At 42.6% G+C, this 16,051-nt stretch overlaps 1 pseudogene; it reads left to right on the forward strand.

The window, feature by feature from the left end:
• The first annotated feature begins 1,115 nt into the window (after window positions 1-1,115).
• Window positions 1,116-16,048, forward strand: LOC128415704 (cytochrome P450 2J2-like; annotated as a pseudogene).
• The last annotated feature ends 3 nt before the right edge of the window (window positions 16,049-16,051 follow it).

Here is a 16,051-nt window from a genome sequence, read left to right on the forward strand (position 1 = left end):
ATGAATAATAATGAAAGTTATTTTGTTGTTTTGTTCTGGGGAAGGAATTTTTCTGAGCATCACTATTATTTCTTCTGTGAAATAGGTATTTCCTGGTCCCCACAATAGTTTCAGAAGTACCCCTGGGCCCCCAAAGGTGGGAGCCTCTGGTTTCCACAGCAACATTTTTGCAACTGGGTTCTTTCATACTTTGACCTCCCCCAGCAGAAGTCCATGCTGTTGCAGCTTGCAGCCATTGATGCTCCACATGCACTGTGGCAGGAATAAGGACTTGCCATTCAGCTCCACAGTAGACACAATTCCACCTGGCCACCTGATTATCATCAGTTTTAGTACTCTCGTATTTATGATGGGGAACCAAGGCTAAGAGATCATGGCTTGGCTAAGACCAATATCCACCCCCCATGGTAAGGTGGCTCTCACTAGACCTCCCAAGAGCTGAGTTGCTCCTGTTTACTTGGAGGAAGGAAAAGCAACTCAACGCACCAATGGAGCCAATCCAGAGCTGCTGCCAATGAATTTGCATTGCACAAAGTTTCCCCCTTCTGCATGGTCTGCTGCTGTGTGAAACTATCTAGTCCTAGAGTGCTCTCCAGTGATGCCTGACTGTTGACCACACAACCTAAGGCTGTTGGGAGTTGGAGACCCAAAACATCTGGAGAGGTGCTGGTTTCCAGTCAGTCTGGTCAGTGTATCGCCAAAGCAAAATCTAACTCATGCAATACTGAACAGAAGGCAAGCAGGGTGACTTCTCTGACCTCCTTAGGCAGGGGTCAGAGCTGCAGAAGCTACCCCTAATCCAAACCTCTCAGGAACAGAAAGATTCTCCTTAGTGTAAGTTTTTATTTTCTTTATTGACAGTGGTTTGATTTGCACTGGGAGAAAATCCTTCTTGGAAATGTCATGAAGGAAAATATCCTTTGCTATTTCACAAAAGTGAAAACAGGAAGGAAATACTCTAAATCAGAAAGCTGCTGTTCTCCACTCTCTTTTGCCCCCTTGGTACAGTGAGTCATGAAGTCATCTCTTTCCTGCCTCTGTGTGGGCGTGATATATAGCAATACACATAGACTTTGCCCTTATTTATTTTAGGAACTTTAGCCAAGAGGACAGGTGTGACTGCTCTAGCTGCCTGAGATTTGGGTTTCCATCCACACACAGCAATCTGTTTTGACAAAACCAGGCTAGAAGAATGTTGCTCCAGCTTCTCTCTGTCCTCTGGGAGGCCTTGTCCTTGCAGGTCGTTCTGGTGTTTCTGGCTACATTTCTACTTCTTGCTGATTTCAAGAAAAAGATTCGCCCAAGGAATTTCCCCCCAGGGCCCATGTGTCTTCCTTTTTTGGGTAACTTGCTACATATGGATTTCAAGAATCCTCAGAATGCAGTACGAAAGGTAAGGATGAAGGAAAGAGCCATGGCATGAGTTGAAAACATTGCACCCCCAGATTTCGGGTGGTGGGGTCAGTTCCTTCGTTTAGGGTGCCAAGCCAAGTGGGCCAAAATTGAGAAGATCCATTTGAAGGCGCCAGATTTTGGCCTCACTCAGGGTGCCATACAACCAAAGATTAGCAAAGTTAACCCCTGTTTTGCTCTGGAAAGGCATGCAAGACCATTGCAGGATAAGTTGCTTCCTAGTTTAGCATCCTGATTCCAAGAATGGTCAGCTGGATGTCTGTGAGAAGCCCACACATGGGGCCGCAAGACAAATGCCTTTCTGTTTGTTTGTTCCCAGCATCTGGTATCCAGATGTGTATTACCTCTGAACCCAGAGGATCTGTTTTACCTAACAGTTATTTGTACCAAATCTGTGTCCACAACTTTCTTTTGCTTACTATGGATTGCAAAGTATTTTGTGTGTTTTGCATGGACAGGCAGAGTCCCCCCATCCCCAGGTGACCCCCGGGTAGAATAATGACTCAAGACACTGTGCTATGGAATGAAAATTGGCCACAACTTTATTAGAACTTCAGATGTAGGGAGACCTTGGCTTAGGCCTTGGGCGTTTATCCCTCCCAGTCCATGGCCAGGGAGCTGGGGAACATCAGGGTTATCCAGAATGTGTGGGGATTGGGCTGGCTTGGAGAACGTCTGTCAAGCAGAGAGCCCGCCCCCCATTTCACCGTCGTCACAAGGGAGAGTAATGAGAACCAATAGGCGTATGGCCAATGCCTTCCCTCTTACAACCCCTTTAACGGGGAACCCTGGGATCGCCGCCACGGGGGGGGGGGCATGGGTCACCGCTTCATGTCCCCCCCCATTAGGGAAGGTAGACTAAAGGATTCCGCCAAAGGCCTGAAACCACCAAAGTTGTGACATTTTGCTACAGGGAAGGTAAAACCTGCCAATGCAGGAAAATTCCTTTCCGGCCCTTCAACAGTGACCTTAGCATAGCAGCGCCCGCATACCTGTAAAGAAGAAGTTAACCTGCAAAAGAAAACTTAACTGAGGGAGGGCAGGATGGGAGAAGCTCTGGAGTCAACTGAGGATTCCCAGGTAACACCCTCCCTCTATTGTGTGGCCAGGGTGGTCCTTCCCCTTACCTGACCAGGTCCCGCCGGGACTGGATAACAGGCAGAGGTAGGCGGAGACCTCCAGGAGTCTGGCTGGGGAGAGAAGCCAGGATATACTCCCGGGTGCCACTTAGGTCCAAGGGGTCTGCACGCGACCACGCAAAAGGCACCTCCCATTTGATGTGGGGAGCGGTCATTGGTGTACATTGTCCTACCCTCCCTTCCCTTTTATCTTTGCAACAACCCTCTGTGGTAGATGAGGCTAAGTTGCCACAAATACATAAGCAGCAGCTCTTGTCAATAGAAGACACGTGGAGGATGGAGGGGGCCTGTCCATGTACAGTCCCCGGAAACCCTTTCAGCATTTCTGATATCCCTGATATATTTGATGGCAACCAAAGTTTCCATCTTCCATATAAGCATCAAAGAAGAACCAGGTATGCGCATGTGTGCGTGCACACATACACACACACACAATTCTTCTTTCTCGCTCTCCTTCCAGTTTTCCAAAAAATACGGCAATGTGTTCAGGTTGGAAGCATGCGTTTTGTGGTTGTGAGTGGATTGCAACTGGTGAAGGAAGCTCTTGTTCATCAGGGTGAAAACTTTGTAGACCGGCCCACATCTCCTGTTACTGCTGAAATATTTGGGTCTTTTGGTAAGTTTCTTTTAACATGGTCAATTACTGAGATAGTTAAAGTTTGCTTTTGCCTTTTCTTTCTTTTTTCTTTTCTTTTCTTTTTTATTCTCTGCACTGATTTTGCAATCTTTTGGATTGTTTCTCAAGTTTAAATTTTCAGAACTGATTATTTCCCTAATTTGCATTTGTATTTCTTGCATCTTTAAACCAAAATAAGGCAGTTATAGTAAAGCTGTGGCATAGACGTATACCTGCTAAACTCTTTAGCTTAATTGAGCTCACTGTTCAGTGTTGGGTGGCAATCAAAGAGTCTGGCTGTGTAGTGCATCAAACAGCTTGTCATTATTAAGGGTGGAGGAATCTCTGAGTTTTTTTCTTTCATTCAGTTCCTCATTTTTCCATTCTTCAGTTTGCCACACTATTGCATCTAATAACATTTCATTTAATGCATTGTTTCTGCAACTGAGAATACCGTAAGATTGCATTTAAATTGCAAGCTGAAGTGACTTTCTGCCCCATCCCTAGTAGTGATGGAATAATATGTCAATGTTAAGTAGTGCATGAATCCCTCCTACTATTGGTCCTCCCCAATACCAAGAATAAGAGAGATGACAACCAATATTTGGGTGATACCAGGCTACACCTTTATTGACAACACATGTAAGAAGTTTGGCATAGGCATTGGGTAGATCCCACCCCTTCCAGCCCACCTGCTAAAAGAACTTGTGTTTGGGGGTCAACCAGAAATGAGAGAGCTCCTGCCCTACATCAAGGGGTAACTCCCCCGCTGGATTGCATATAGGGAATGCTGTAGCCCCTCGCTTTCACCTGGGTGTCTAGACTGAAGCATCTTCCCGAACCCAGTTTCAGAAGGGCCAGACAGAGGCTATAACCTCCCTCCAAGCAAGACTATGTCTGTCTAATGCCTAAACTGCCAAAGTTCTGACAACTGCTATGAAGATGGAAAAACCAAAGGGCTGGAGCCAATTTGCCAACTGGGAAAATCTCAACCTGGCCCCAAATATGGCAACTGGCTGTACCATAGCAAGGTCAAACAGAACAACATGCAACAGCAGTATATAAAGGATGGGAGATCCAACAGAAAGTGGCTGCAGAAAAAGCCACAGTCCTATGTCATATACTGGGTGACCCATGCCTGCTCACAGATTAGGTAAGTGGGCGGGACCAATTACTCAGGCAGAAAGCTCAGCCCAGAGGCTTCCTTTGCTGACTGGGAAACGGTCCCTGGGAGTTCCCAAATCAGAACTTGTCACATGGGGGAATGCCAGCCTGCAATGGCATCCAACAGGAAACATGAGCGGACTTCTTATTCAACCATAGCCAACCAGACAAATTGCTTCACGCATACAGACCTGATCCATGAAGCATTCTGGAGCAAGATGCAATTCAGATGACTGTTGGGTTCATGCCAGGTTGCTTCTTTTCTGCTTAGGCCATTAGTTGTGATTAAAGTAAATTTGTGCCAATTGCACCACAGTTTTCAATGCAAAGCTGCCAAGAAATGAATGGCCTTTATGAAACAACACTCCCCCTTAGCAGTAAGTAGAGGTCAAGAGTGGGGTCACTGGCATGGACTCAGGAATTTGGAGTCTGTTGTGACACCTAATGCCCATTAAAAGCTGATGAGCTGAGCCGCCCCTGCAATTGCGTCCAACTATATAAAGATGCGGGTGGCGCTGTGGGTAAAAGCCTCAGCGCCTAGGGCTTGCTGATCGAAAGGTCGGCGGTTCGAATCCCCGCGGCAGGGTGCACTCCCGTTGCTCGGTTCCAGCGCCTGCCAACCTAGCAGTTCGAAAGCACCCCCAGGTGCAAGTAGATAAATAGGGACCACTTACTGGCGGGAAGGTAAACGGCATTTCCGTGTGATGCGCTGGCTCGCCAGATGCAGCTTTGTCACGCTGGCCACGTGACCCGGAAGTGTCTCCGGACAGCGCTGGCCCCTGGCCTCTTAAGTGAGATGGGTGCACAACCCCAGAGTCTGTCAAGACTGGCCCGTACGGGCAGGGGTACCTTTACCTTTACCTTTATATAAAGACAGGGGAAAGCAGTGGGGATGGAAGCAGGTCCCTTTGAGGTCCACAGGTGCCCAACACGTAGCAAAAAAGTTGTGCAAATGAAATGGAAAAGAGAAATCTATTCATAGTGAGCAAATGAAGGGTGTGAATAATTACAGAAGGGGCTAGAGTGGGACCCCCATTTAAAATTTAATACCTCTTAATTCCAGAAAAGGAATACCAGAGTTGCCTAATGGTCCTCAGAAATGAAGGAGTAAAATATATTGACTGTATGATTTTACAACTGTTAAAACTGTTGTTTTTTAAACAAAAATCTATATGCTGCCTTTCTATCAAGTGCTCCCACAGCGTTTCACAGGACAAAATAAAATTAGTATTAAAAATTCTACCCGAACAGTGAAACACACAAAAAGCAAATCAATGAAACAGCAAACAGCAGAATTCAGAGCAACCAGATAAAAGCCACCCCCACAAATTACCGTATCTTTTGCTCTATAAGACTCACTTTTTCCCTCCTAAAAAGTAAGGGGAAATGTGTGTGCGTCTTATGGAGCAAATGCAGGCTGCACAGCTATCACAGAAGCCAGAACAGCAAGAGGGATTGCTGCTTTCACTGCGCAGCGATCCCTCTTGCTGTTCTGGCTTCTGAGATTCAGAATATTTTTTTTCTTGTTTTCCTTTTCCAAAAACTAGATGTGTCTTGTGGTCTGGTGCGTCTTATAGAGCAAAAAATACGGTAGCTAGTTTCTAATGCCTTGCAGTCTTCCCAACATGTCATGAGCAGCCAAGCAGAATAATGGAAAGCAGAGGGGAGTCCATCTTGGAATTAAAAGGACTGATAAATCTACTTACTTGCTCTACGTACTTATTACTCCTTCCTATCTAGGACTGGTCTTCTCTAATGGTCTCATCTGGAAACAACAAAGACGATTTGCCTTATCAACACTCAGAAACTTTGGTTTGGGCAAAAGGTCTTTAGAAGAAAGAATACAGGAGGAAAGCCGTTACTTAAACGAAGCAATAGAAGCTGAGAAAGGTGAGAACCAGAGTCAACAATCCTGTGGCCCACCTATGATACTTACCTTAAGTTGCTACTTTGTATGAACTAGGTCAAGACTACATCAGCTAGGTGCAAAGCTGTGTGGCATTATTTCTTCACACAAATGTAGCTCTGCTTGGACTGGAATGACCCTGTGATGGCAAAGGGGGTGTTGATAGGAAGCTCCACAGAGGCTCGTTGTGGTGCACAAAAGTTCTAGTGTGAAGCTCGGTGCGGGAACCTGCCATGGGAGCTAAAAGCCCCTGAACTAGAACAGAATAAGAACAAAGGTTGGGTTTTGAGGATATCTGCAGATTTTTGATAATTTTGACAACCAACGTCGCAAATAGAGTAGGACTTGAAGTGCAATAGTTTTAGTATATTGGTGTGTCTCTATATTGTCTCTGATAGGGATGGTCCCCCCTGTTTTTGTTATATGGAAGCTAGAAGCACCTGAATTCCTTCTGCACCATTTTCTCTCTCTCTCCAGGGCAGCCATTTGACCCTCAATTTCAGATTCATAATGCTGTTTCAAATATCATCTGTTCCATCACTTTTGGGGACCGCTTTGATTACCATAACAGCCGTTTCCATAAGTTATTGCGCTTGCTTGATGAGGCATGCCATACTCAGGGAAGTCTTTGGAGTACGGTAGGTCTTCTTTGAGTTTTTTTGGATAACCACAACAGAATTGATTTGGCTCCTTCATTCTTGGTGACTGTTTATTCACTTGCTTTGAGTTTTCAGGTTTCTTCAGCACAGAATAACATGTTTGGCTGAATAAAATCTTGGTATGGGAACAGAGGGATGTCATCACAAATGATATACATGAATTAATTCTACACACACAACAGTTATGACCTGTAAATTGACACTCATGCCAATGGGTATCATTAAATAGAAATTCTACATGTTTGTGACATGCGCAGGCATACCTTTTTCAAATGATGGTAATCATCTTCATGGGAAGTCAATCAGTGAATTAAAAATTGTGCTTGCAGAACTGAGCACCATGGTGCCATTTGATTTGCAGTCCATACATTTCTAACCAAGAAGTTAAGACATTGCCACAGGGTCCCATGATTAGCAACGGCGAGTTCAACATTTGCTCTGGTTCCAGGAGAGTCTGCCATCTTTGAACCTGTGCACACCAGCCTTTATTACTGTTAGCCTCTTTCCCATGACAGCAGCATGATGTGAATGCTTTTTTGAGAGGGCTTTCCCTGCACATATGTGATATTAGTGTTTATTTTTTCAGCTGTATGATACCATTCCCACTGTCATGAAATACCTGCCGGGGCCCCATCAGACATTTTTTAAAAAATGGGGGCAGTTGAAATGTTTTGTGAGAGAAATCATTGAAAAACACAAAGAAGACTGGAACCCATCTGAACCCAGAGACTTCATTGACGCCTACCTAAATGAAATGGCCAAGGTGAGACGTGAAAAGGACAAAAAGTATATATATTTAATAATAAAATAATAGTAGAAGGCAGCGAAGCAATGTTAAAAACCAGAACTAGTCATGTGGCTTGTCTGAATGGTCCTTAGTGGCTGGCCATATTCTTTCTGTTGAGTTTATGACCTCAGAAAAAATACATTTCTGCATGTATGAATATGAAGTCATGTATTTTGTGGGGAGACACCTCCCCACTTGTTCACTGCTGGGATTTCACCACTTGGCTGTGGTTTGTGAGAGCAAACAGTTGACATGACTAAAAGTATCTCTGTAGTGAAGGCATCTCATGACCAAAGGATTCAGTTGCCTGAATAAACCCAGACCAGGAATTATTGGAAGTCTTTCCTTGACCAGAACAAACCCAAACTTTATGCCAGCATCAGTGATTCACAGGAATGATGACTTGACCTTCCTAGATGCAGGATTAGAGTCACTGAATCCCTTGGTGATCTCTTGACATGTGGGGCTGTCAGTAGGATGGTGTTTTTAATGACAGCTGAACTCCCTGGTGCATTTTCTTTGCTTTAAGGAGGATGCCCCTTCCAGTTTCCATGAAGAAAACCTCCTACAATCAACACTGGATCTGTTTTTTGCTGGAACAGAAACAACTTCTACAACCCTGCGCTGGGCTTTGCTGTACATGGCCATATACCCAGAAATTCAAGGTAGAACTGTAGTTGGCTCATTTGCCTTTCATTACTTTGGGATGTATATAAAAAAGGCCTACTGAAAGCAAACCTATTGAAATTAATGGACCTAACTTAGTCATGTCTATACTCAAGCAATTTTTAAAAGAGATAAATAAATTAAAAGCAGAAATTGTTGTGGGAAAATATCCAAAAAGACAGGGGGGAAACAAGAGAAGCTTTCTATTATCAATGGACCACTAACCCAGTTCACTATCTGGGAACAAGGCTAACAGAACAAGGCCAATTAATGCCAAGTGGCATAAATTATTTTCAACCTTTTCAGGGAGAATAGCAGCCATTAAAATAATAACACCAATCATTGTTTTCATTTCAAAAGTTATAATTATTAGTTTGAGTATCGAGGGTTTAGGGGTGTATTCGGTTATGAAAATGCCATTCCTCTGATACTGTGGCTTTATTCAAAGTCATGTTAGTAATGGTGATAATAAAAAGAAATAAATGAATTGATAATCCTAACTTCGTCATTAGTTTCAATTAACTTTAATGGGCCTATTGAGTGGGTCTAGCTGTGAATGCCACCCCTTATTTTTGCTGTTGTGTAATAGTTAAGATGTTTTGTCTTTTGCTTGGTTACTATGAATCTTTGCCTCTAAAATTAGACGCAATAATGATAAATAAAAATAATTAGAGCAGGTAATACAACCGCGTAATAAAGGCAATTTAATTTCTGCGGCAGATGGAACATTCCCTCTTCAGGCAGACTAACCAAAAAACCTGAACTTCCCCCAAGGAAAGACCTGGGTGAAGAAACAAGTCTTAAGGCAATGCTGAAACTCCACTTGTGAAAGCTCTGTGACCATCTCCAAATGAAGGGAGTTCCAGTAATGGGATACTGCTACACATCATCACCACACAATGAGCAGCCAGTGGTGGGACATCAGGATTGGCCTCCCCTTCAGATCTTAGTTTAAGTCTCTTCTGCTTCTTTTATTAATTTTTTAAACAACACTTAAACAAGATAGAATAAAAATAAAAAGTGAACACATGAAAAAAAAAATAAAGGTATACTACATTGCAGTGAGAATTAACAATTACAACTCCAAATATAGTTATCTAATACAGAGATATAAAAACCTCCAATGAAGGAAAGCCCACAACCTCCCAAGGGAGTCCATCCCACTGTAATTGGGTGACAGACACGAAAGGTTTCCTGTTTTGCTGTGGGCCATACTGTAAGATCTGGGCTCCCTGCATGGAGACTGAAGGTGTAAATAGGTGAATAAACCACATTTCTCAAAGCACAACATTCTCCACCATGTCTTCTGTTCTCCAAAGGGACTCAGACCCTGTGCATGTGCCTGCGGCCCCATGCACTCTTGCCACTGCTTGGAGGAGAGAAGGAAAGGCACCGGGCTTCTGTAACAATATTATACGATTTGCTCACATCTTTAATAATAGTAAATGCTATGTTTTCTGCTACTTTAGAGGCACTAGACAAGGATGTCCACTTTCACCTTTGCTTTTCAATATTTGTGTGGAACCCTTGGCTTGTGCTATTGGACAACATAGGTACTCATAGGTAGTGTTGATCTAGAGAAGTACATAATTCAGATGATCTGCAGATGATATTCTTTTGTTTATTTCTAAATTTCATGTTACTAGTCCTGTGCTGATGCAAATGATAGGTGCCTTTATTCAATATCAGGATACTCTATTGATTGGTCCAAATCAAAAGTGATGCGAATAAGTGAAAATTTGGTTATCCATCCATTTAATTATTGAGTCTGTATTTGTTCAAATCCATTAAATTTTAAAGATAGGCCTCCCCTGCAGAACTTAGATCAAGTCTGTTCTTTTTGTGTTGAAAGCAGATTTTCTTTTCTCTGCAGCCAAAGTCCAAGCAGAAATAGATTCTGTGATTGGCCAGTCTCGCCAGCCAGCCATGAGTGACAGGGACAGCATGCCATATACCAATGCGGTTGTTCATGAAATTCAAAGAATAAGCAACATATTGCCTTCAAATGTGCCCCGGATGACAACTAAGGACACTATACTGGCTGGGTTTCATATTCCCAAAGTAAATATGAAGAAGATTCACCATTCTTCTCTTCCTTCCATCTTTCTTTAAGATGCAAAAACTTGAAGCCAAAGTTGTTTATTTATTTATTTTTTATTATTATTATTATTATTATTATTATTATTATTATTATTATTAATACCCCACCCATCTGGCTGGGTTTCCCCAACCAACCTGGGCAGCTTATAGCATATATAAAACATAGTAAAATATCAAACATTAAAAACTTCCTGATAGAGGGCTGCCTTCAGATGTCTTCTAAAAGTTATGTGGTTCTTGATATCCTTGACATCTTAAAGGATGTCACAGGGAGGGCACCACTACCAAGGATTAGCCATCATGAGGTCCTCCAGATGTTATTGAACTCCAACTCCTACTAGTTCCAGTCAGCATGGCCAATGGGCAGGATGGATAGGAGTCTTGGTTGTTCTTGGGGCATATCCAGATCTGGAGTGGAGGGAGGGATTTGGGCTAAATAGACTTTTAGGTCTTTTGACCCCTCCCATTGCAAAAATGGATTCCAACCACAGTCTGAACCATTTGAATGGATAGCTAGTATTCTTCTTTGCTTTCTTTTTTAAATGACCATTACTAACCACCCAAAACTACTACCCAAAATGGGCATCTGGTGTTTCTTATTCTAAGTCTAAATGCCCTGGCAAAGTCTGGTATTATACAATCTATAATCGTACAATTTATAATTGCACAATCTATAATTGTGTTTTCTTGAGTTGTGCATAGGAAATCTCTCATTCAAAACATATCCTTTCTGAATTGGCAGGCAGAATTGGAGGCTTGGTATTACTGTAGTTGCACAGATCAAAACAGAAAGATTTCTATGCTAGTTTTAATCTGGTGTCTTCTCTGCTTCTTCTTTGGCAGGGAACCATGCTGCTTACCAACCTGACCTCACTGCTCTTTGACGAGGATGAGTGGGAAACTCCAGATATGTTTAATCCTGGCCATTTCCTGGAGAATGGTCAGTTCAGGAAAAGGGAAGCATTCCTGCCATTCTCTACAGGTAACAAAAGTTCATGGACTGCTCATCAGAATTGCAGCAGTGACTATATGGTGGTGGCTTGGTTTCTGGCAGTGGCGTAGCTAGCTGCCCAGATGCCCAGGGTGGCACAAATATCCTGCACCTGGGGACGGGGCAAACCGGGGCAGAGCACTCTGGGCAGAACCTCCATGGAGTCCGCAAGCCCCATGTTGCTATTTCGGGCAGCACTGAGCTAGCAGATGCCCGAGCCACGCGTCACTCCCCAGGAGAGATATGTGGCTCAGGCACACTGCAGGCCATGCCCAGTGGTCACCCCCCTCAGTGATGACACCTGGGGTGGACCGCACCCACCGCAACCCCTTTCCTACGCCACTGGTTGCTGGGAGTCTGGTGTATTACAGGGTTCAGCACCCTATTGGGGCCAGTGGTCACGTTTGGGATTGTGAGGAAGTACTGTGGATGCAAGTCACAAAAGGACTACTATAGGAGGTGTGAAGTTACACAAAATGGTGTTAATACACTCCCCCCCCCCAGTAAGCAGTGTGGATTTTTGAGGGAATATTTTCAGAGCTTTCTCAGGTGCCATAAGTGGGAGAGGTGCTCCACCAGCCGTTGGGTAGACAGCAGCTGATGTATTTTTTCATAGTTTCCCCAAGGAAGAGAAACCCACTTCCATCTTGAACTTGAGGAACTGAGCTCTGTTTGCCACGCCCTTAGCTAAGTTATATGCAGATTAGGGAGATTCCTAATAAAATATTATTGAAATTTATCTCATATGCAGTTTTAGAGGAAAATATCAATTGATGTAACTCAAATATACAAGCTGGGGGGCAACACCTGGTGTACTTTTACAATGGTGGAATCTAGACAAATATTAAAAAGCTTTGTGAAAATGCTTATTAAAGAAATGTTTTGAGAAAGAATATTGAATTTGCCATAGCTTACCATCGCCATCTAATGTTACATTTGTATAATGCACCTTACAACACACTTAAAAAGTTTTAATTTCTTTTTTTTTTTAATGGCTAAGTAGTTTATTTATAATTTCCCCCCATTCCACTTCCTTTTTTTAAAAAAAATAATATTTATTGCTTTTAAAGATTACAGAAAAAGAAGAAAGAAGAAAAGAGAAAATTTAAAGACAAACAAAAAAGGGGAAAAAAGGAAAAAAGGAAAAAACACCACAATACAATACAGTATACAAATAATATAAACTCCAACCCAATCCCATTAAGCTAAACACATAAATAAATCTAAACAAAACAGTTTAAAATACATCTTTCCTTTTCCATATTCTATCCTTCATTTCCTTATTTCCTCGACTTCATCACATCTCCCTTTTTGTATTCCCATTCTTCTAATTATTTCAGCAAATCCTTTCCATCTTTCTCTATTTTTTATCGTCTTGTAAATAACATATTTTTTAACCTTATTTCCCTTTAAGACTAAATTACTTATTTATTCTTAACTTCTTCTAACATTTCTACTAAATCCATATAATAACATTCCACGATTTTTCTAACAGTCATTAATTTTGCAAAATTTCTAAATATAAGCTTTAGCTTCCCAATCTTCCTCCACCCTCTCCGCTCCCTGGTTTCGGATTCTGCCAGTCCTTTCTGTCAAATCGATATATTCCATCAACCTGGAGATCTTATGTCCGAGGCTCTTAATTCTTTTCCAAGTCCCTTCTGCGGATCTTCTTCATATTCTTTGATGCTCAGGAGCAAATCTCGGGAAAACTCCAACCAAACAGAACTTTTGTTCCTTCTGAACAGCTCAGCCAAATTTCCATACTTGAAACTAAGGTCCATAGGGTATTTCAGGACGTATTTCAGGATTCCTCCAAGTCCATAGGTCCCCACAGCTTCAAGCTCCTCCAGGCCCCAACCCATGTCCCAGATGTCAGTTAATCCCTGGATGAAGGGGTCTTTCCAACTTTCATTCTTCGGTCCAAGCCAGGGTCCCATTCTCAAGCTCTGGTTTTTGCTAAAATCAATCATGCAGGGCCTCCATTTGTAATCCTCGATTTGCCTCTGTAGAACTGAGGATCCTTCTTGAATTATTTTAAGTTTCACAACGGCATCTTTCTCCTTTTCCTCCACCATTTGTCTTGCCAAGATATTTTCCTGTACCAAGTCCATGTTGTTGTTTGCTTTTTGATTCAAGTTAGTCACTTTCTGTTCCCGGCTGTCAAGTTTGAAGATCATGTCATCTACATTTTTGTGCAGCTGTTCAAGTGAATGATTTATTTTGAGTAATGCTGTCACAATAACTTCTCCTATAAGCATTTTGAATAGTCCAAGGTCAATCTCTGATTCTCAGGAACTTTATCTTGCAGCTGGAGTTTACCCTGTTACACTCCTGTAACAGTTTCACATGCTCCCTCTAGAGGGAAGCAGTTTCAAATTGTATCAGTTCTTTCAGTCACAGAACAGTTTCGATTTTCAGTTATTTTTCCTCCCTTTAATAAACTCAGAAGAGATCAATGGAAACAGTATCTTTCTAATTTTTTAAGTATCTGTCAAATCCGTTCTGTCAGTGAACCTTCCCCAAACGTCATCAGGCAGACCGTCCCCAGGTTCAGAGCAGTGGTAGTTTACTTTTCCCTCTCTCCTGCAGGTTCTCCCTAGGTCCACGGCTTCCCCCCTCTTCTCCTGCTTCCAAGGGGGGTTTGATATTTTTAACCAGTGAAATTTTAATCCTTTATCCAAAAACTTTCAGAGACTTTAGTTTGTAACGCCTTTGCTTCAATCTATTTACAAAAACGGGAGGCGGACTTCCTGTTTAGAGCCTTCCCGCTACTTTGCCAAATTAGAATATTTGAAGATCCACATTTTCCAGTCTACTCACGGGTAGTTGTTTAAAGTCCAATTGTCCACAGGAAAAAGTCAGCGCTCTCCGGCAACAGCAATACGGCTTCACTCCGTGAAAGAAGCAGTCGATTCAAAGCACCGCGCCACTCACCCCACGTCGCTCCGGATCCCCAAAACAGGGTTTCCCCGTGAGTAGGGGAGGCGCAAGAGGTGCCAGCCGAATCCCAAGTTCACAGGCTTCTCCCGCCTGTGATTTCTGTGGGTCTCCGCCTTCGCCGTGGCGGTCAGACCCTGCTTTTCATGGAGCAAGTTCCTCCCGATCGGAGGAGCTCCGCCATTGCCGGAGGCGTCAACCCGGAAGTCTCTTAAAAAGTTTTAATTTCACCTGTATAGCTGATTCCACAATGTTTCGTCAAGGAACAGAAAACCCAGTTCCATCTGGAAGTTGAACAACTAAACTCTGTTTGCCACACCCTTAGCTAAGATATATACAGATTAGGTTGATTCCTAATAAATATAATTGAATTTTGTTTCAAAACTGCTTATGAGATAAATTTATGTATCTCAAATGTATCATTTCCAAATTCTGTAAAACCATGATCATATTTGTTCAGTGTTCCCATTTGCTTGACTGGGAAGTAGGAACGACTTCTATGTTTATTTTGCAACAACATAATTACTTTTTAAATTATTTGATCTGCCCATGTTATTTAAATTGTGCCACTCATTGGAGAGCAAAAGCTCTCCACTGAAACAGTCTTTTTCCTCCTTGTCTTCTAGGAAAGCGAGCCTGTTTGGGAGAGCAGTTGGCGAGGACCGAGCTCTTCATTTTCTTCACTGCCCTAATTCAGAAGTTCACTTTCCAGGCTCCAAAGAATGAGACATTAAGCCGTGAATTTAGGATGGGTGTGACATTCTCACCCCTGCCATACCGGATTTGTGCATTTTCTCGCTAAGGGGACCCAATTTATAGCATTGCTGTTTCTTTAAAAAGTAGGATTTGTTTATGGGGTAGAAGCAGATCTATGGTTTAATCCTAATTGTCTTTAGCCAGAGTTCAGTAGGGCTTAACCCAGGTGAGCAGGATTGGGACTGCAGCCTGTTCCTTTAAGCAGAGATTTCCACACTTTTTAGACATGCATCATTTTGCGACACAGTTATTTGGTTTTAATAGCAAACCAGAGGTTAAACTAACCCCTTATAAGAGATACGGACATATATCATGCAACACCCCTGAACACTGCAGTCGACACACTAATATGTCATGACACATGCTTTGGAAAGCTCTGTTTTAAAGCCTATTCAAAGCACATTTGCCCCCTTAAAGAATTTGGGCAACTAAGGTTTATAGGTGCTTGGAATTGAAGCTATCTGAGGGGTAAATTCAGTTTCCGAGAATTCTTGTGGGAATGTGTGTATGCAGATCATAATGATACATTGATGAGGATCCAAGTTCCACCCTCCCACTTCTTGTTCCAGGGTGTATGTCTATCCACCATCCCATTATTTTCAAAACATAATAATAATGTTCTGGCTGCGGTGACAAAAAGGCATTGCTTCGTTTGTAAGAATCTGTGTGCTTACGACTCAGGATAAAACCCTAATGTAATTCCTGCCTATGTTTATAAAATTAAAAGAAATGTTGCTTGGAAATTTTTCTTACATAACCAGTTCATAGAACCATAGACTCATCGAATTTTGCAAGGGACCCCAAGTGTAATCTATTTCAACCCCCTGCAATGAAGGTATCTTTTGCCCAATGTTGGGCTTGAACCCATGAACCTGAGGTTCTTGCTGTTGTGTATTGGTGGCCCCAACCCCAAG

This window comes from Podarcis raffonei, chromosome 6 (genome assembly GCF_027172205.1).
Source record: "Podarcis raffonei isolate rPodRaf1 chromosome 6, rPodRaf1.pri, whole genome shotgun sequence".
Classification (NCBI taxonomy): domain Eukaryota; kingdom Metazoa; phylum Chordata; class Lepidosauria; order Squamata; family Lacertidae; genus Podarcis; species Podarcis raffonei.